This window comes from Carassius carassius, chromosome 10 (genome assembly GCF_963082965.1).
Source record: "Carassius carassius chromosome 10, fCarCar2.1, whole genome shotgun sequence".
NCBI lineage: Eukaryota > Metazoa > Chordata > Actinopteri > Cypriniformes > Cyprinidae > Carassius > Carassius carassius.
Window position 1 is genome coordinate 5,602,617 of NC_081764.1, and position 21,675 is coordinate 5,624,291.

General features: G+C 38.3%; 1 protein-coding gene across 2 annotated transcripts in view; it reads left to right on the forward strand.

Moving 5' to 3' along the window:
* The first annotated feature begins 6,723 nt into the window (after window positions 1-6,723).
* The window catches only part of LOC132151614 (rap1 GTPase-activating protein 1-like), an 85,664-nt gene continuing 70,712 nt past the window's right edge, over window positions 6,724-21,675 (forward strand). For both annotated transcript variants that reach the window (XM_059559835.1, XM_059559836.1), the window contains exon 1: window positions 6,724-6,990. The gene's annotated coding sequence lies outside the window, so the exon portion shown is untranslated. The remainder of the gene's footprint in view (window positions 6,991-21,675) is intronic.

Here is a 21,675-nt window from a genome sequence, read left to right on the forward strand (position 1 = left end):
GGATGTTTCATTTTATTCTGAATATTCTGTTTTCATGAAAGACCTTATCTCTAAAGGTTATGCAGAAAGAGTGCCAAAGGAGGACTTAAGACGTAGCGACGGGAAGGTATGGTACATACCCCATCACGGTGTCCATCACCCACGAAAGGGAAATCTTCGGGTCGTCTTTGATTGTGGTGCTTCATTTCGAGGTATATCTTTAAATACCCAACTGTTACAGGGTCCGGATCTCACAAGTTCATTGAGCGGAGTGATATCCAGATTCAGGAAGGAAAGAGTTGTGATCACAGCTGATATCGAAGCCATGTTTCATCAGGTGAGAGTGCCAAAAGATGATGCAGATATGCTGAGATTTCTTTGGTGGCCTGATGGTGACCTTACTAGAAATATGGTTGAGCATCGTATGGTTGTGCATCTCTTTGGAGCTACTTCATCACCCAGTTGTGCCAATTTTGCCCTCAGAAGGTGTGCCGAAGACAACAAAGACTTCAGCAAGGAAGTTACCGAAGCAATCTTGCATTGTTTTTATGTGGATGACTGTCTGTTGTCAGTAAAATCAGAGGAAGAGGCCGTTTCTCTTCATCACAACCTTGTTGCTATTTGTGCGAAAGGAGGGTTTTTATTGACAAAATGGATGAGTAATAATCGAAATGTTCTGGCAAAAATCCCAGAGGAATTCAGAGCAAAAAATGTGAAGGATTTGGACTTGGAACATGCCCGAAGAGACAAAACATCCCGCTATACTTGCTAAGGATTTTCACATCTCAGACATCATTCTTCGACACATACATCAAGAGGTGGGTCACGGTGGTCGAAACTACATGCTGTCAAGGTTGCATCAGAGGTACTGGATACCTGGTGCCAGTATAGCCATAAGGAAGATATTGTCCAAGTGTGTGATTTGCAAGCATTTGCAAGCAGCTCCAGGGCATCAACAGATGGCAAACCTACCTTTGACTAGAGTTTCTCCAGATAAACCTCCATTTACGTTTGTCGGAGTCGACTGTTTTGGACCCTTTGAAGTTAAGAGCAGGAGAAGTATTGTGAAGAGATACGGAGTTATCTTCACATGCTTAGCCATTCGTGCTATTCATATTGAAGTTGTACAATCGTTGGATACTGATTCCTTTATTAATGCACTGCGACGATTTATCGCCAGACGCGGACAAGTCTTGGAAATGCAATCTGACAATGGTACAAATTTTCTTGGAGCGGAACGCGAGTTAAGGCAAGCTATTGAAGGCTGGAACCAATCTCGGATCAACAACATGCTTCTACAGAAGGGAATAAAGTGGATTTTTAATCCCCCAACCGGTTCCCATCATGGAGGCATATGGGAAAGAATGATTAAGTCTGTAAGAAAAGTACTTAATGCCACCTTAAGAACACAAAACCTTGATGAAGAAGGCCTTCATACAGTTCTATGTGAAGCTGAAGCCATTATTAATGGGCGTCCCATTACTAAGGAGTCTACTGACACCAATGATTTGGAAGCACTGACACCCAATCATTTGCTGCTGTTAAAGACTATTCCATCATTACCACCAGGGATCTTTCAAAAGGAGGATATATATGCTCGTCGTCGATGGAAACAGGTGCAATATATATCAGATCTGTTCTGGAAACGTTGGACAAAGGAATACTTGCCTCAACTGCAAGAGCGGCAAAAATGGTCATCTCCATCTCGCAACTTCGTTCCAGGTGATATTGTGCTTTTGGTTGATGACTCAGCACCTCGTAACTCATGGATAACTGGAAAAGTGATTCAAACGTTTCCAGATAATCAAGGCTTTGTTCGTCAAGTGAGACTTCAGACCAAGACAAACCGTTTCATTAGACCAGTGACGAAAATCTGCCTTCTGCAAGAGGTGGATATTTGACTTTTAACACAGACATGGACTTATTACACGTATCACATACGCACCACATACTTCTCACCTTACATCGATGGTAAATTCACTCTGTGCTGACACTCTGCTATGGATTTTACAAGGACTCCGTATTGATGTATTGTAAATGTGCAAACATTTATGATTGATGTAAAAAATATTCTTTATATACTTGAGGATCTTGTATTTATAAATGTCTCCTATGTGTATTTAATATAATTATTGATTTATAATAATTAGGGGCTGGTATGTAGGAGCCATGTAATTGGAAAGTCATGTGACCAACTGATAATGGGAGTGTCATTAATTAAGTGGGTTAAAACACCTGTTGTGTGTGTGCGTTCAGATGGAAGAATGGGGTGAGTGCTGGAGCACATATTTTGTTGACCGTACAAACCTGTACAAAATAAAACAACGTTTCAGCTTTCAAAGAAACGTGTCACAAATGTCATTCCTCCACTCAACTCCTTAGCGGTCTTTGGATTGTTTACATGTGCCGCTACAAACATGATAAAAACAATTCAAACACATTAGAAGCTTCACAGCAAGCCCTAGCAACCATACTTAGCATTATGTCAGCGGTCAAATGAACACTGGAAAGCAGAAGGTTTTCTTCATCCTGTACACTTTTAAGACCCATGGTATGTTGTTTTCAATCTTTCACACAATCATGAGCGTCAGCTTCTTTATTATATTTAGCAGACATTTTTAATCAAAAGTAATATATAATTGCATTCAAAGTAATTGGAATCAGTGCATCCATTCTCTGGGTATCAAACCCATGACCCATGTTACTAGCACCCCCTCAAACAAAATTATGTTCTAAAAACATGTTCTTTTTAATTTATTGGTTATGTATAATGCTAGAGAATATATTAAGGGAACAATATTTTTTATCATTTAGAAAATGTTATGAGGACCTTACTTTTGAATGTTCTCTGAACTTTCTAAAACAAGAACAGTAAAAATGTTGACAAATACCCAACTAAAACATTTCAGGAAAAAAAAAACCTTCTTCTATGAACAATATATTGAGTATATAATGAATTTTGTGAGCATTATTGAAGAACAGGCAACTTTGAAGAAACATTCTATTGAAGTTACTGGAAGAACATTTATTGATAACTTTGGGAGAACCTTGCCATAACATTTCCCAGCTACCACACAATGCACCAGTTATGTAATCTATTGGTATTTTTGGGGCAATTTCATGACTTAATTGACAACTAGGACATTGAATGCTCATAATTTCATTGCTGTCAAATTACCAACTCACAATCTCTTCAGTACGAACTCCAAGAATGTTTCAGTTGCATAAATTCAAAATCAAAATTCTAAAACTTTATTGTCTATCAACCAGTAATAGAAATTTGTCTTATAGGTGAAAAGCTCACATATACAGTATACAATACAAAAACACACACAACAAACAAAACACAATTGGTCTAAAGAAACACTGTTAAGGATAAATAAGTAAATAAGTAAACTGAGACTAAAATACAATATACTAATAGAACTATTTGGCCTTATTTAGAAATTGCAGTTGGAATAAAAGAATTCATAATACTTTAGTAATTTCATGACTTATTGGCAACGTAACCTCAACATTCTGTGCCTGAAGTTAAAACATTGTCAATACAGCCAGTATGTTCCAGTTACATACAATATTTGTAATACTTTGATAAATTCATGCATAATTGCCAAAGTAACTGCAAAGTTATTGGTCCATAATTTAGTTGCCATCAAAATCCAAATTATTTTCATGTTATTTGATGACCAGAATTATAGACAAATTTTAAAGAAGTTTCCCTAGTATCTGAGTCCATTCTCTATTGTTTGAGCTACAGTAATGTTGTACACTGAAAAAACAAACAAACAAAAACAAACTGGTATAGGATTTACTTTCGAAATTTGAAATTTCAAGCATATGCCTCTGTTCCTTTCTCTAGTCTCCTCGCCACAGCCTGTATTCATTGCTTTGTTTTCCTAGAGCTGCTCTCAGCTGCAAACTCCATCTTACAGGCACCTATTGATCTGGATCTTACTATGATTAGAAATCTGGACTGGGCTGCCTACACACTGCTCCAAAATTACCTGTGTGTGTGTGGGAGCACAGAGGAGGTGGCAGACTGCCAAAGAGAAAGATAAAAACTCACAGACTGTGAAAGAACATAACGGCTTTATTGTTGGCAGTTGTTCGGTGCTGGCTGGATGGTCGGTTTATCTGTCGACCAGATATTTTGGGGAGGCTCTGGGCTCTTTGTTGGATCTTCAACACACCTTTGTCTACATAATATACACACACTAAAAATACACAAACTTGAAATGAAAATGAACAAATACGGGTGCGGAGGATGCTGCAGGGGAGATATCTCTGTGGGATCCAGCTGAGAATAAAATCCTGTATTTGTTCTTTTTTTCTTGCCAAAACCCATGGTGCTGCTATTTTTCCTGAGCCGGCTACACAAGTGGGCAATGGTGCACACATTGGAGTATTGCAAATGTTATTCATGGCATGCACCTTTGTTCTTTTTCTCTTGTGTTGGTTTTAAATTTACCCTGAAATGAACAACCCAATTATGCTTCAATTATGCAGAGATTTCATTGCCTGAGGCTCTTTTGCATGTATTTATAAGTCAAAGAGACAGTCAGCAGGAAATACTTTCTAATACAGGGTCTCCTAATTCTATGTAAAAAAAATAAAAATACTCAGAATGTGTCATACCTGCAACGACTGAGGGCTATGGCAGAAATGACAAAGGCAATGCCATTAATAATGGGTTTCTGTGTGTGGTAGTTAACAGCCACTTAGCTGTTGCTCGATGGACCACGAGTAGTTGGTGAGAACATAATTATATACCAGAGTGAGTGGTTTCCTCATCGGTTAAAAAAATGTCTAAGTGACTATGAAATTGAACTAATGGTTCTTGTGTTTGAAAACATTTACATTGTGATGCTAGTTGTTTCTATGGGTTTGTGTAAATTCACTTGAAGGGATTCAGGTACAAAGCATACAAATCTTTTCATGTTTTTTTATTTTCATTATACTGGTCATCCACACAAACAATGTGTTTTAGCGTTGTTTTAAACACGAAGAAGAAAAAAAAATGTAATATGTAAGGAAGGTGTATTTATTAATTTTTTGCTTTGCGACTGGCTTTTTTTTTTTGCGTTTCACTAAAATAGTAATGCAGTGTGACAAGTACATTTTTAAAAGCTGAAAGGGTAACTAAAGCCCTGGTCAGAGCCTGTCTCAACCCACTGACAATATTTGAAAAATGCTGAAAAGTTGGCAGATCACAGCGGAGATAGAGGGGACGAACCTAGGGCGGGGCTGAGCGAGTGCGGCGCGAACCTGAGACCCGCAGTGAGGGATTGATTGACAGCTGCTGTCAGAGACGCTAAAATGGAGAGTGACTGTAATGACACAATTAGCTTTGCAACAGAGCGATCATTTGAAGTATGCCAAGGTTCCACCGCAGGAACTTTACCCAGGAACTAGGGACTTTGGCCTGGTACTCGGTGTGTTTCCACCGCAGGAACCAGGAACCAGGAACTACATAAAGTCCCGGGTAAAAAAAATGCCCCTCAGAAAGTCCCTGCTGGCGAGGTAGTACTTTTTCAAAGTTCCGGAACTTTCGTGGGCGGGACTTGGGCGCTAAACATCCTGATTGGTTGAGTTCACGCACACCATTTATTCGGATCATTTTCAAAATCTTACCGTTATTGTGTCATGAATTGTAATTTTAAAAGTATTTCAGGCGAGAATGTAGTTGTTTAAATCTCAAATCTGTGGTTTATTTATAAAGACAGAGCCTATTTAAAAATGTTTGGCCGATCTCGGAGACGGTCAGCTCCACGCGATCAGCGGGAGCTCAGTCTTCATGTATCCGCCCTAGAGCACTCTCAACTCGGCTAAGTTAGACCTTCTGATATGGGCCGCTGGCTCTGATGTCTCTTTAGTGGTTAAACATAACATATCATTCGTTTTGGGTAAATCTAACAGGTTATCTTTGGTCTGTATTCAATTTATCTATATGTTAAAATGAAAAGAAAAAAGGCAAATTTATATAATATTTAGTTTCGTTGTATTGGCTGTATATACACACATCCCTGAACTAAGTACATTTCTGCAGCTGTTATTATGTTTAAATGAAAACGAAAGGAGGCAGAGGTATTTGATATCCTATTTCGTTTTATTGTAAATATACAGAGAGGAAAATTGCAGTAGCCAAAGCGAGCTGAGTTCACGCAGCATTGTTTGGGTTAACCATCATTTATTTGGATCATTTTCAAAATATTACTGTTATTGTGTCATGAATTGTAATTTTAAAAGTATTTCAGGCGAGAATGTAGTTGTTTAAAACTCAAATCTGTGGTTTATTTATAAAGATAGAGCCTATTTAAAAATGTGTTTCGCCTATCCCGGAGACGCGATCAGTGGGAGCTCAGTGCTTATGTATCCACAGAGAGCAGCCTCACCTCGGCTAGACCTTCTGATATGTGCCGCTGGCTTTGATGTCTCTTTAGTGGTTAAACATAAAATATAATTCTTTTTGGGTAAATCTATCAGGTTATCTTTGGTCTGTATTCAATTTATCTATATGTTAAAATGAAAATAATAATCAATGTAGTCTCGCAATTAATAAAATAAATGTGCATTTACAAAAAAAAAAGTAAATAGTAAAAAATTAATAAATAAATAATAATAATAATAAAATAAAACTACACGCTATAAACCATAGAGAAAAATATAAAATCTCAGCAGATAGTAAAATGTGTTCGAGTGTAGTCCGCGTGCTGTGAGACAGGGAGTGATGATCACGTGACGCGGGCGTTCTGTAGCTTGTTTCTTTGAAAGAGGAAACGCGCCGCACTCCTCACTGGCATCATCTCTGAGGGGACAGAGCTCAGCAAATATTTTGTTTATTTGCGCTACAATTAGCTAACTTAATAACCTAGGCAGCCGGACGTTTTTCTTTAACCTCTTAATTTAGCTATTTTACCACTAATACGCCCAACAACCGTTAGAAACGCCAACCTTGCTTCGAAGACTACACCTGTCCCAGCATCATCCGAGTGAGATTCCGCAAAGCTACTGGTGAGCCACATTACTTTATGATGCTTTGTACGTATTTTCTGCAATGATGTGAAAGTTTGTTTTTACCTTAAATGCCACATTAGAGCAGATGAATTTATATTAGGACATATGTGAATGAACTATCAAGCTGTTCATTTAGTCTTGTATTGAAATACACTTGATAGCAAATTAATGGCTAGATTAAAACGCTTCCCCCAATTTTCCTTTTCCGAGCTTAATTTTGTCTTTCATTATTTAACTCGAATGGGTGTCCGTTGGTTGTTGTCGTCGTTGATGTTGCAGCTAAGCTTCATTGTTCCAGGTGTGTGAAGAGTATATTAGAGTAGCTTGCCATTAAAAATGAACCATGCTGCTTTTTTTGAGGAAAGAGATGAAAGGAATTTTGAGAGACGCGTTCAGAAAATAACGTCACAAGCTTGCTGTTTTGAGCCTGCTTTTTGATTCAGTCAAATCCACCTCTGCTTTATTATAAGGGTTCAAACTGTGATGCTTTTCCAGTGTGTCTATGGAATACTATTGATCCTTTTCTCAGCTCATGTTGTTTCAAACCTGTCTTTCTTCCTTGGGCTAAAATGAGATGTTCTTTTCTGCTCTTTTCCATATAATAAAAGTGATTTATGTTGTCATATTCAACATTATTATATTGCTACATGCAGCTGTACATGCAGCTGTACTACTATAAGGCACAGGTGTTAACAGGCTTGTTATCAGTTCACACAAATCCAATGTAAAAGGATGTGAGTGAGTGAGCTTTTCTAATCACTATCACTAGTTTTTCACTAACTGCCTTTTATATTTTAGAATGTGTAACTATAAGACGTGTCTGAATCTTAGTTGAGCCTAGTGGGACATACAAATGGTGTTTGTCCAATGCCCTGGTTCTTCCACCCTGTTATCACCCATGTTCCGACCTCCCTTCTGTCCCCTCAGCGTCTCTTATCTGCCTCCCCCATTCCTCTCCCTCTCCCTCACTCTCTCACCTTCTCCATCTCTCTCTCCCACTCTTTCATCCTTTATTCATCCTTCCCTCTCCCTCCTGTTTCTCTTCCCGCTCTCTTTCTTTAACACCCTTCAACCTCTTTGCTTTCCCCGCCTGTGGCTAGCATTATTCTGTGGTCCGTCTGTTTAAAGAGATGGACAGCTGTTGAGATGCCATGGAGGGCAAGAGTTCCTGCAGCTATTTCCTGATTGTTGGCTTTTTCCCCATCTCACAAGTCTAATGAACCCGCAGCGATTTCCATTACAGAAAAATAACACTATTAGATTAGTCAGAGCGAGTGGAGGAGTATTGACTGTTCAGTCTAGCTGCTGGCCAAGGCTGAAAGTTCAGCGCTGTTGTAAGTTTTAGGCCCGGCTATAGACGAGAAATAAATGGATGAGAAAGCACAGATGGAAGAGCTGAACGCTAACTGGGCAGAATCTTTGAGGAAGAGATAATGTGTGTATTTTTAATGTAGAACGGAAACAGAGTAACCTGAATGCTGTCTCCTAAAAAACAGCCTTATGCGAGTTAATTTTCTATTCATAAATCAGATTTTTTTGTGTGTGTGTGTATGTGAATTCATGTCATTATTACATCAGTTTAATTTGATATTGTTTGCATTAAGTACTGAGGAAGTACACGGAAATTGCACAAATTAGTTTGATTTAACTATTTATTAAATACCATTATATTTTAAATGTTAAACTTGTAACAATGACAATGGCGAGTGACAACAGTAGTTAAAAATGTTAATTACAATATATAGACTAGAAAGGTTCTTCTAATTTTCTATAATAACAAAATCTATATTCAAGGATATTACTGCATTTGTTGATGATATTTAGAAGATCATGAAAAAAGAGTGCATTGTCGGTTAAGTTCAGTGTCTGATATGGGTCACTTTATAAATGTAATGTAAACAATTTGACTAAAAATAGGATTTGAGCAGAAAACCTGACTTGAACACTTTCTTATTGTGTGAATGCAGCCTAAATTAAGGTTTTGTAATTAATTACTATGATTATAACTGGTTCATTTAAGATGAGGATGAAGCAGTCAATAGAGACTGTTCACATCTAAAGCTGCACATACAGGTGCATTTCAGTAAATTAGAATGTTGTGGAAAAGTTCATTTATTTCTGTAATTCAACTCAAACTGTGTATTAAATAAACTCAATGCACACAGACTGAAGTAGTTTAAGACTTTGGTTCTTTTAATTGTGACGATTTTGGCTCACATTTAACAAAACCCCGCCAATTCTCAACAATCTCAACAAATTAGAATATTTCTTAAGACCAAAGAAAAAAAAAACATTTTTAGTGAATTATTTGCATTCTGGAAAGTATGTTCATTTACTGTACATGTACTCAATACTTGGTAAGGGGCTCATTACTGCCTCAATTCAGTGTGGTATGGAAGCCCAGGTTTCTTTGACAGTGACCTTCAGCTCATCTGCATTTTTTGGTCTCTTCTTTCTCATTTTCCTCTTGACAATACCTCATAGAGTCTCCATGGGGTTCAGGTCTCGTGAGTTTGCTGGTCAGTCAAGCACACCAACAACATGGTCATTTAACCAACTTTTGGTGCTTTTGGCAGTGTGGGCAGGTGCAAATCCTGCTGGAAAATGAAATCAGCATCTTCAAAAAGCTGGTCAGCAGAAGGAAGCATGAAGTGCTCCAAAAGTTCTTGATAAATGGGTGCAGTGATTTTGGTCTTCAAAAAAACACAATGGACCAACACCAGCAGATGACATTGCACCCCAAATTATCACAGACTGTGGAAACTTAACACTGGACTTCATGTAACTTGGGCTATGAGCTTCTCCACCATTCCTCCAGACTCTAGGCCCTTGGTTTCCAAATGAAATACAAAGCTTGCTCTCATCTGAAAAGAGGATTTTGGACCACTGGGCAACAGTCCAGTTCTTCTTCTCCTTTGCCCAGGTAAGACACCTCTGACGTTGTCTGTGGTTCAGCAAATTCCTTGACACGTCTGTGTGGTGGCTCTTGATGCCTTGACCCCAGCCTCAGTCCATTCCTTCCTCATAAGACTGCGGTCCTCTCGGTTGGTTGTGCATCTTTTTCCTTCCACACTTTTTCCTTCCACTCAACTTTCTGTTAACATGCTTGGATACAGCACTCTGTGAACAGCCAGTTTCTTTGGCAATGAATGTTTGTGGCTTAAGCCCGGCATACACCGTGCGATTTTCATCCAATTTTGAGCTGAATTCTGACTCGTGCAACTCTTTTTCAGGTTGGGACGATTTTCAGCATTTTTGTGCGTCGTGCAGTGTTCGTGCAGTATACAAGGGAAGAAATGTGAGGTGATTAACCTCTCCCAACTGGCAATCGGTTGGTCGGATGGATTTCTGACAAGTCAGAAATTTTGGTCGCCTCTCGTGAGGCATTGCACTATTGAAGCAGGGTTACGAACCGATTTTCTGCATTTTCCTCAATGCGCATGCGCGAAAACATAAACGAAACCATGGCGACACGGCGTGTAGTGTGGACTGAAGTGATGGAGGGAAAACTTGTGGAGTTATGGCAAAGAAAAATACAAATAAAAGGGGAAAGAAAACGCCTGCTTACCTCCAGTTCGCGTTGCGTCCGAGCCACCTGTGCGTCCAGATATGCCGAAGCCTTTTTTTTTTTTTTTGGACGTGTCAGCACACAGAATTGCGCATATCACCAAAGCTGTGTTTATCCCGGGAAAGGATGTTTATTCTGAAACAGTCACAAACATTGGAGTTCTGAGGTATCCTACATGTTGATTCCCCACGTATAGTGTGAGCAGTCAAATCTCAACTCAACGATCGGACCGTACAGTGAGCACATAAAAATCGTGAGCTTTGGTTTTACATCGCATGCGATCTACTCGTACAGTGTGAGTTGGTACCTTGCCGAAATTGAACAGTGTATGCCCGGCTTTACCCTCCTTGTGAAGGGTGTCAATGATTGTTTTATGGACAACTGTCAGATCAGGAAACCTTTGCAGGTGTTTTGAGTTGATTAGCTGATTGGCATGTCAACATATTCTGATTTGTTGGTGTGTTTTTGTTAAATCTGAGCCAAAATAATCACAATTTCCAAGATGGATTTCATATACCAAAGAGGTTGAAATACTGTATCAGGGCTCCAAACTGCGACTAAAACGGTCACATTTGCGACCATAAATATTAAAATGCGAGTGAAGTTTTTGCTGAGGTCGCCACTGGCGACTAGGCCTATGTATTTACATGCCATCTCTAATGCCTTTTTTCCTGATTGTTTTGCATTCACATCTTTTGTTATGTTCGCGCATTGAGAGAATGCGCATCGAAGTTTTAGTGGGAAAAAGAGTCCTCATCTGCCGCGCAGCAGCGCTGACTCACACCTGATAAACGCGCGAGAGAGAGAAATGATGGAGACTTGAAGAGAAAGTGCAGAAAAACATCGTCTATTTCGTTCATAACTTGAACAAACTACAACCGGTAAAGCTGTCATCTGTGTGGATATTGGCAATATCGTTAACAGTTCTCATTTATAATCATAAGGCTTCTTCTTAACAAGATCTTGGTCCATGCTGTGTTCTGTTAATGCATGAACTTCATTATTTGAAGTGCACTTGCCATCCAGTAATCGCAAAAAGCTTTTTGCTTTGTTTTTTTTTAATTTACAAAGTATCAGCTTTAAAATTATTCCAAATTCATAACAAATTCCAACAATAAATACAGTTTTGGTGCTCTTTAAGGGGCCGTTCACATATCGCGCCTAAAAACGAGTGGAAAACGCTAGGCGCGCCGCTTTCTGATTTTTTTCCAAAAGCCTTCGGGCTCTTGCGCTCCTGAGGCGCCTGCTCTCTCCATGAAGATGCGTAAATTTCAGCAAAGGATAAATGGATTTGCAGCACTAAAAAATCGCTTGCAGTAGCTCTGTTACTAAATTTATTTAAAAATGGCTATCCATATACAGCTATGATCAGCTGTTCCTTCATCTTGACTGAGCTTTCAACGTTGGTACTGGAAAGGATGAAGCTGATTGGTTGGTTCTTGTCACATGACCTGCGGTGCGCTTGTGGGATTCTGAAAAGTTGAGATGTTTTTAACTCGATGCGGTGCGGGCGCGCCTGGAAAAAAACGAGTTCATCGTTTCCATTATGAGCACGCACGCATACCGCGCGCCTACATTTGAAATAACGAACTTGAGCGCGCAAAAGACGCGACATGTGAACGGCCCCTAATGCGGCAGGCGCGATCGCGAGTAGTGCCTCAGTTCAAGCAGCACGTGAACCTATCATACCTTGCTCTTTACTACTAGAGTACATAATGAACATGAATTAACATCAAACGGTAGGCTATTTTATAAGAGATTCTACAGTACAACACTTTCAAACTGCGGAAAACGTGTAAAGCTTGTAAACATTGCAACATAATATTAACCTCAGTAACCTTTCGGTGTCCATAAGCTCATCAGTCAGCTAGAAAAATAACTATAAAGAGGAGCATTTTGCTATATTTATGAGCTATTGAATTTTAATATTTTTATTTAACCTGTTGTCTACATGATTCAACTCCTCCTATAAAATTTTATTTTACTAATTAAGAAAAACACACTGAAAGTGTGAAAGACATGCACTCTTAAAAATAAAAGAGCTTAAAAGGTTCTTCACAGAACAATTTTGGTTCCACAAAGAACCATTCAGTCAAAGGCTCTTTGAAGAACAATCTCTTTCTGACCTTTTCATAATCTGTTATTGTCTTCAAATGTTAAAGGTTCTTTATGAAACCATTTAGACAGGAAAAAAGGTTCTTCTATGGTATCATGAAGCACCTTTATTTTTAAGAGAGTATGAGAACATTTACAGGATGCATTGAGGAGGACCCCAAACTATACTCAGGGGCCAATGATGCTTAAGATCCATGATATTGGTACAGATTTTGTGTAATAAACAACGCATGACTGTATGTTTCAAGTTGGAAAAGACATTTAGCTCCCACTTTAAGTGAACCTTCATTCCCAGGTCATCTACAAGATGGATTAAAATCCTGATAAAGTCAAGAAAAGATGAGACATAAACATGTCAGTATGATTAAAAAGTTAAAATGTAAAAAAAATAATTTAAATAAAACGCATAAAACATGTGGCACCTAAAAAAATCATTAGGCACCCAAGTTTTTTTCTTATAGGAGCCAATGGCTCCTTACTCGATTTTTTTGTTTGGAGCCCTGCTGTATGTTAGAACATCTAATGCTGAGGTGTGCTGAATTACATATACTTTACAAAAAATGCTAATAGTTTGGGACGAGGACATGTTTTTGTGTTGAGGGCGTCAGGCAGCAAGTGTTTTCAGCAAGGGCAATCAAGGCCAAGGATGGAGAGTGTACACTGTGGAGAGTGTGACTGGAAGAGGGAGAGTGAATGCTTCCTGCAGGTCTAAGATACAACTGCTTTTGTGATCAGAACCACTTTTAGGACTGAGACGTTCTTACAATTATGTGTTGTTGCAAAATCCCGCCTGCTGTACTTCTTCTAGCACCATCTTTGTTGTTGGACCTTGTGAAAAGAAAAAAATTATTACAGAAACATCAATAGCAGCTATTTGCTTGTTAAGTCTGATGTCACGTAGCACCACTTCCGTGTCCAAAATGCTCTTTCAGATACCACAAGAAAACAACAAAAGGTGCTAATATACACTCACAATGTTATATAATACTACCGAAAAAGTTATAATCCCAATCTTTAACTCCATACCGATGTCCCAGATAGCCAGGCAATGAAAATATAAATAAATAAATATTAGAATTATTTGTGTTTGGGATGCTGTGAGCATGGAGACTGTAGTGTACACCGTAAGTTTGAAAGCGTTTAGCTTAAATTATTAATATGAATAAACAGTGCTCCTAAACAGCTGCTGAGGTAGTATTCGCAAGTGAAGTGGGTTGAGGCTTGGACCCGTAAACAGCGCTTCTTACGTCATCACTTAACAACCAAATAGCTTTGCTTTTCCAGAAGCAAATAACAGTGCTGTACAAGGCAGAAAAACCATAGTGTTAAAGCTTTTAGTTTAATTTTAAATGCTGTGTAATACTCCTTTACTGTTGTCCCGACACTCAGCATGTCCTATTTTCTGTCCAGTATAAGGACAATTATAGATGATAAGCTTGATGAATGACAAGACCAATCACAATTCAGTATATGCAAATAAATGCAAGAAAGAAGTCTTGTAATTCAGAATGCAAATATTTCAGTGATAACGTGAACGTTGAACATTCAAACATTAAGGAGAGATTGACTGCTATTGACCTTTACCGTTGCAAACTTGCAATGAATTTTAAGACCAATAATTGTTTACTGTTTATTTCTGGCACAATATTGTCTAAAAAGTCTTTAGAATACAACAATAAAAATATGCATTATGATTATTTTATATTATATGAATTTCTTTTAGTTTTTGGAAGTTTTTCTTTAAAGAACCACCAACAGTCAAATGCAGGTTCAAAGGGGTTTTCAAATTTGAATCGTGAATAATAATCTGATGATAAAAAATCTGACAGATTATTTACAAAAACCATGTTTGAATAAAGTACAGTGTATAGTGTACTTTCAAGCAGTCAGTGATAGAACAATTGCTTTTAGCTGGGGCAGTTGTGTCAGAAATTTTCTACTGATTTTCAGAATCGTGGCCTGCCTTTTCAGCAGGGATTGCATTGAGTTCATTCTTTATTTTAGAGCTTTGGGATTCCCAGTGCCTTTGGTTTTAAATCAAATGAGTTTTAAGCTTGAGCCAGTGTATGATAAATTGGATAAAGCAGAGGTTATAAAAACAGTTCATATCACTTGTGTAGACAGAGAGTGGGATAACACCATAGTAATGGTTTCTTGTCAGTGTCCATTAAAGATAATGTGCTTGTGTGAGATTCCCATCTATCTATCTATCTATCTATCTGGCGAGAGTTGAATCGGTGTAGATATTTGTAGGTGTTGAAGTTATTTAAATATGTTCCAATAAAAAAAAAAGAACATAATTTTAAGAATTAAAAATTTAAAATAAAATTAACAATTATTTAATGGTTTTTGAATCAAACATTTTATCAATAAGAACATAAATGTGAATATAAATGGTTACATATACATAAATATGAATGTTAATATGAATATATGAATATAACATGTTTACTTTGATCACTGCTTCAAAATTTCATGCTGGTGGAATTCTGTGTGTGTGTGAGAGAGAGACTTCAGAAGGAGGGCATTGAATATGTAATTGTCACTGGGACTAATTTACTGAGATATTACATGGTTATTTCTTACCCCCCTCTCTCTCTTGTTCTATACTGCCACTCCTCTGGGGGAGAAGAGACAGACTCAGTAAAACAGTCTATTAGTCATAGTGCTGGGGTCAGTGGGGACACCCCAAGCACAATATGAGTAATGATTTCTCAGTGTGAAAGATTTAAACAGTGGCCCTCTGGAGGACACACTGGGCCCCTGCAGATATTTGAGGGTGCTGGGCTTAAAGTACAGAGCCGCTCAAAGAAGGAGACCAGGGGTCGGGCCAAAGACCCATGTCACACTTATGTGTTGCTTACTATTTCGAAAACTGTATCTCAGTTTTTGTTCTTCTTTGTCTCCATTTCTCACTCTCACTGTGTAATTTGTACACCTTTCTGTTCCTCATCTCACTTTTTCTGAAATAAAATAAGTTGCAAATGCCATTGCATGTTGACTTTGGCTAAAGACTTAAGCATCTGAATTGTCAATGAAGCCGTTATAAAGATAAGGGTACAATAATATTGCTTACAAGTATTCTGATCCTAGTCTCACGCAGCAAGACCTTCAGACTGACGGCAGAAGATCTGGTAACCTTGGCAGCTTTGAATGACAAGTACCGCCCAAGAGGCCATGTGACTGGCAGATAAAGCAACCAATCATGTTTCGGTTTGTGCTGCATGATGTTTAGGGGCGTGGAAATGTCCCCACAATTTTGTAAAACTTTTGTAAAAGTTTCACGTTTGTAAAACTGCGTTTAGTTGATCCCGATAAGCGCTCATTATCACAGTTGTAAAAACAACGGCTTTCTTCTAACATGAGGGGGATCAGCGTCACGGCATATTTGTTTCCAGGCAAAACTTTAAATAACGCAACACGCATGTCTCCCAGAAATCTTGTATAATTCAACCAATCTGATGATGCCTTCAACAAGTGTTTCAAATTTTGTGTGCCGTATGCATCAAACGTTCATCCAATGGTCCGTGGGTGTGACGTCTGAGGCTGAGACTGTTCTGATCCCTGCCCTGTGTGCTGCTGCTTCTGTCTCTTTTTTTCTTGACTCGCAAAATGTGCAGAATGTCAGCATCACCTGGGTCTGTGGACGACTCCACCCATGTTGCTACTGTTGTGGAAATATTTTGAAGACAACAGATGCTTTCATATGGGGTATTTTGCATTAGCATTAGATCTTGTAGAGGGAGAACGTTGCAAAATTAAGTAGAATTTCAACCCTAACAAATAAAAAATATATTATTTTATTATTACGTGCATATTATGTGACTGCTGGCCTTGTTTGATACAAAAAAAGAAAAGAGTTAAAAGCGTGTAAACATAAATGGTTTGAAAAGTAATCGAATGCAGGTCAGTTATATTAGATCTGTGCATTCCGTTACTGCATCGTACTGTATAGCCTTACTGTATCCTTATTTAAACTCAATGTTTGTTGACCCTGAAACTGCTCTGGAAGAACAGGTTGAAAGGTTGGGGGAATTTGATTTTTTTTTAATGAACGCTAGGGGTGTAACGGTACGTGTATTTGTACCAGACCGTTTCGGTACACGGCTTTCGGTACGGTGCACGTGTGTACCGAATGCAATATTTTGTGTGCCCTAACCCTAGGGTTCGTTTCCACACTAACATATTAAGTGGTGGAAGCCTCTGCATTCAGCGCAAATCCCGCCCTGCAGCTGATTCTAAAGTTTTTCAAAAGGCATCATGTGAGTGTGAACATCACTACAACTAGGAAAAAAACTACCGTAATTCAAATGCAGCTCCCGTTGGCATTTAAACATACCTTTGCTCTTAATTCCGATCGGGCCAATGCTATAACGAAATCTGAGCAGGTCTAAAAACTGAAACTGTTGATGCTGCACTTTACACTTTGGAAAAGTTATATATATTATTTAAATATGTGCAGGCCTACAAGCTGGGATTGGTAATGCTGCACTGTAATCATATTTATTTATATTTTTCATAATATTTTATTATATGATATTGGTTTGAGACTGAGAGTATTTTATTTAATGGAGAACTTTGCAGCAGTATTTTATTTCTTATTCTTTTTTATTATATATATATATATATATATAATATTATTATTATTATTATTATTATTATTATTATTATTAAAAAGTTTTAAAAAAAAGTGTAAACAAATTGTTTAAAAAGTTTATAGTAATAAACAACCTGCAGTTTAATGTTTGCATTCCTTTCCCTTATTGTACCGAAAATGAACCGAACCGTGACTTTAAAACCGAGGTACGTACCGAACCGTGATTTTTGCATACCGTTACACCCCTAATGAATGCACAGACTGGCACCACTGACAAAGTATTGCTTATGGCCCCCAGGAGTCTAGGATCAGCACCGGTCATCACAGTGCAACTAGAAGCTTGAAATGGGATTGTATACTGTAATAATGATAGTTGCAGAGCAGGGTTTTTTCCGCGTCCCTATCATCCCATTCTCATTTGTCATTATTTGAACAAACAAACAGTACTGCCCCAAACTGATGCCACTTGTTGGCTGTGATTTTTCACCAGTCATTTTTATAGTTTAACTGCACACTGTAGTGCTGGAATGTGTGTGTGGGTTTGGCTGTTCTTATTTCATTGTCCGTTGGTCCACAGCCAAAGAAAATGCATGCAAATGGGGTACCAGAATCATTTGGGGTATGATTTTATTTAAAAAAAAATTATTGTTCTTTGATTAAATTCTTTAGAAACTGAAGCATGCAGACAGTTTGAAGAAAAAAATAATGCTTGATTTATTCATGCTCTCTAGTTAACATTTGTAAACAAAAAAAAAAAAGAAAACCTTTTAACTTCTACGGAGTCTTCTGCAAGTCACATTTTTAGTTATAGAATTGAAAGAGCTAGTTTGAAGGAGCACCTGGCACTGAAAGAGTGATTTTGTGAGAGCAGTAGTCTAAAGGATGTTCCTGGTCGGCCTTGTTCTATGATTTGCTTTTCCCATACAATACATACATACAATACATTCTTCAACATCCTGAAAATAAGCATCACAAGCCAATATTTTCTAATAATAGCTGTAAAGGAAATAGTTGAAGACCATGTGTGTGTTTAGCCTAATTCCGATTTGTTTTCTTTCACATTTCCTTATATTACAAATAAAGGTTCCAGGAGTTTCACAGTAATGTCATAGAAGAACCATTTTGGATTCCTTTGGGTTCCTTTAAGTTCTTAAAAGAATGTAGCAGTTTTAGGTAGAAAGAAATCTTATTCAATACTGGCTGGTTGACAATATCTCCCAGACTGTGAGTCATTGTGCACAGCATTTCTACACTAAGTGTTCATGCTGAAAGAACAAAATAAGCTAATTTAAAAAGGTCTAGATGGCTTTTTGGAAGGCACAAGAGACGTTTAAAGAGGCAAAATTTTAAATTTCAGTACAGGTCACTGACATTGACTCATTTAGTAGTTTGGGTACTTTTAATTATTCATACAGCTGATACTGCCTTTGTTTCAAGTCAAATTTTGTAACAAACATGCTGAAAAAGTCACTGTTGCAGCTTAATAGGATCTGCAGTTGTTCAGTCAATCTGTTTGATGGCAGAACTACACTGAACAAAATTATACATGCAGCACTATTGTTATTGCCCCCATTTTTCATGAGCTGAACTCGAAGATCTAAAATTTTTTCTATGTACACAAAAAGCCTATTTCTCTCAAATATTGTCCACACATTGGTCTAAATCTGTGTTAGTGAGCACTTCTTCTTTGATATCCATCCACCTCACGGGTGTGGCAGATCAAAATGCTGATTAAAAAGCATGATCATAGCACAGGTGTCCCTTAGGCTGGCCACAATGCATTTATAAGTTTGTTCAGTGTATATACATGTCAGTAATATGTTCAATGGCATCGAAATAAATCTTATAAAGCCACTTTTTGTAATGTCTATTCATTAATTTTGTGAATTAATAAGTAAATTTATAAATATTCTATATGCAGTCTAGCATGGTTGTATAAATCACTTGCAGTATTTGTCCTTGCTGTGTGTGTTTGTGTGTGCCAGTAGTCTACAGTTGTGGCCAAAAGTTTTGAGAATTACATAAATATTAGTTTTCAAAAAGTTTGCTGCTAAACTGCATTTAGATCTTTGTTTCAGTTTTATATAATTACAAGCACTTCATATGTTTCAAAGGCTTTTATCGACAATTACATGACATTTATGCAAAGAGTCAGTATTTGCAGTGTTGGCCCTTCTTTTTCAGGACCTCTGCAATTCGACTGGGCATTAGGCTTGTTGCGATAGTCGGTGTTACCGGTGATACACGGTGTTTAACCCACCTACCGGTCATAGCACTTGACCACCGGCACCGTCCCCATCGTGTTGAAGTTTTAGCCTATAGCGATAAAGCACTTAATTCAGTTAGTGACTACGTGCCTTCGTAATTTAGCGTAAGCGGAACGAGCGCCGCAGTAAAGCAGCAGGTGTCCGATTTCATTTATCATTTGAGGAGAGTGAGGCGAGCTAACTGGCAAAGGATGGCAGAAGATCTGGTTTCAAAGCGATCTGTTGCAATTTAAAATGAAGGTTTTTCATTTATTGTTTCTCATTTAGCCTATTTATAATTTTTTTTTGTACGGTGTATGCAGTTAATAGGCCTACCTCTTTTTTTTAACAGCTTAACGTGAGTTTAATTTTTATATTAGTTATTTTTTTTGCACTTAAGTGTCCAGTGATTATTCGGGTAGGCTACCTTATTTAACGAAGTTTTTGATGTTCGTTCGTTTCATATTCGATGGTTGTGCGGTGTTTTTTTTTTTTTTTTTTTTTTTGCTGAAAAAGGCAGGCACTTTATTTAACGAATATTTATAATTATTTAATGAGTCTTGTTTGATACTTGCACAATGTGTGCAGTGGTTCGTTTTGTTAATAAATGCACTTTAAAGGTGTTTCATAAGTGCTTTCGTTTAGTTTTGCATGGTGTGTTAAGTTATTCATTTTGCAATAAAGATGTGTGTAATACAAGCGAGTGTCTTATTGTTTTGTGTATTTTTATTAAGAATAAAATAAATTAACCCATGATTAATTCAAACAAATGCTACTGAATTGCCGCTAATTAAAGTGAAAGTAAATTGAGACGTGTGCACGTCTGCACGACCGCATTTTCGGCCTCCCGAAATCCCCGACACGCAACCCCGGTGACACCGGGATTACCGTTTTTTTTACACGTCGATTAACCGGTGGAAAAAATCCGTCACCGCAACATCCCTACTGGGCATGCTCTCAATCAACTTCTGGGCCAAATCCTGACTGATAGCAACCCATTCTTTCATAATCACTTCTTGGAGTTTGTCAGAATTAGGGGGTTTTTGTTTGTCTCTTGAGGATTGACCACAAGTTTTCAATGGGATTAAGATCTGGAGAGTGTCCAGGCCATGGACCCAAAATTTCAACATTCTGGTCCCCGAGCCACTTAGTTTATCACTTTTGCCTTATTGTGCTCCATCGTGCTGGAAAATGCATTGTTCTTCACCAAACTGTTGTTGGATTGTTGGAAGAAGTTGCTGTTGGAGGGTGTTTTGGTACCATTCTTTATTCATGGCTGTGTTTTTGGGCAGAATTGTGAGTGAGCCCACTCCCTTGGATGGAAAGCAACCCCACACATGAATGGTGTCAGGATGCTTTACTGTTGGTATGACACAGGACTGATGGTAGCGCTCACCTTTTCTTCTCCGGACAAGCCTTTTTCCAGATGCCCCAAACAATCGGAAAGGGGCTTCATCTGAGAATATGACTTTGCCCCAGTCCTCAGCAGTCCATACACTATACTTTCTGCAGAAGATCAATCTGTCCCTGATGTTTTTTTTGGAGAGAAGTTGCTTCTTTGCTGCCCTTCTTGACACCAGGCCATCTTCCAAAAGTCTTGGCCTCACTGTGCGTGTAGATGCGCTCACACCTGCCTGCTGCCATTCCTGAGCAAGCTCTGCACTGGTGTTACTCCGATCCCGCAGCTGAATCCTCTTTAGGAGACGATCCTGGCGCTTGCTGGACTTTCTTGGACGCCCTGAAGCCTTCTTTACAAGAATTGAACCTCTTTCCTTGAAGTTCTTGATGATCCTATAAATTGTTGATTTAGGTGCAATCTTAGTAGCCACAATATCCTTGCCTGTGAAGCCATTTTTATGCAACGCAATGATAGCTGCACGCGTTTCTTTGCAGGTCACCATGGTTAACAATGGAAGAACAATGATTTCAAGCATCACCCTCCTTTTAACATGTCAAGTCTGCCATTCTAACCCAATCAGCCTGACATAATGATCTCCAGCCTTGTGCTCGTCAACATTCTCACCTGAGTTAACAAGACGATTACTGAAATGATTTCAGCAGGTCCTTTAATGACAGCAATGAAATGCAGTGGAAAGGTTTTTTTGGGATTAAGTTAATTTTCATGGCAAAGAAGGACTATGAAATTCATCTGATCA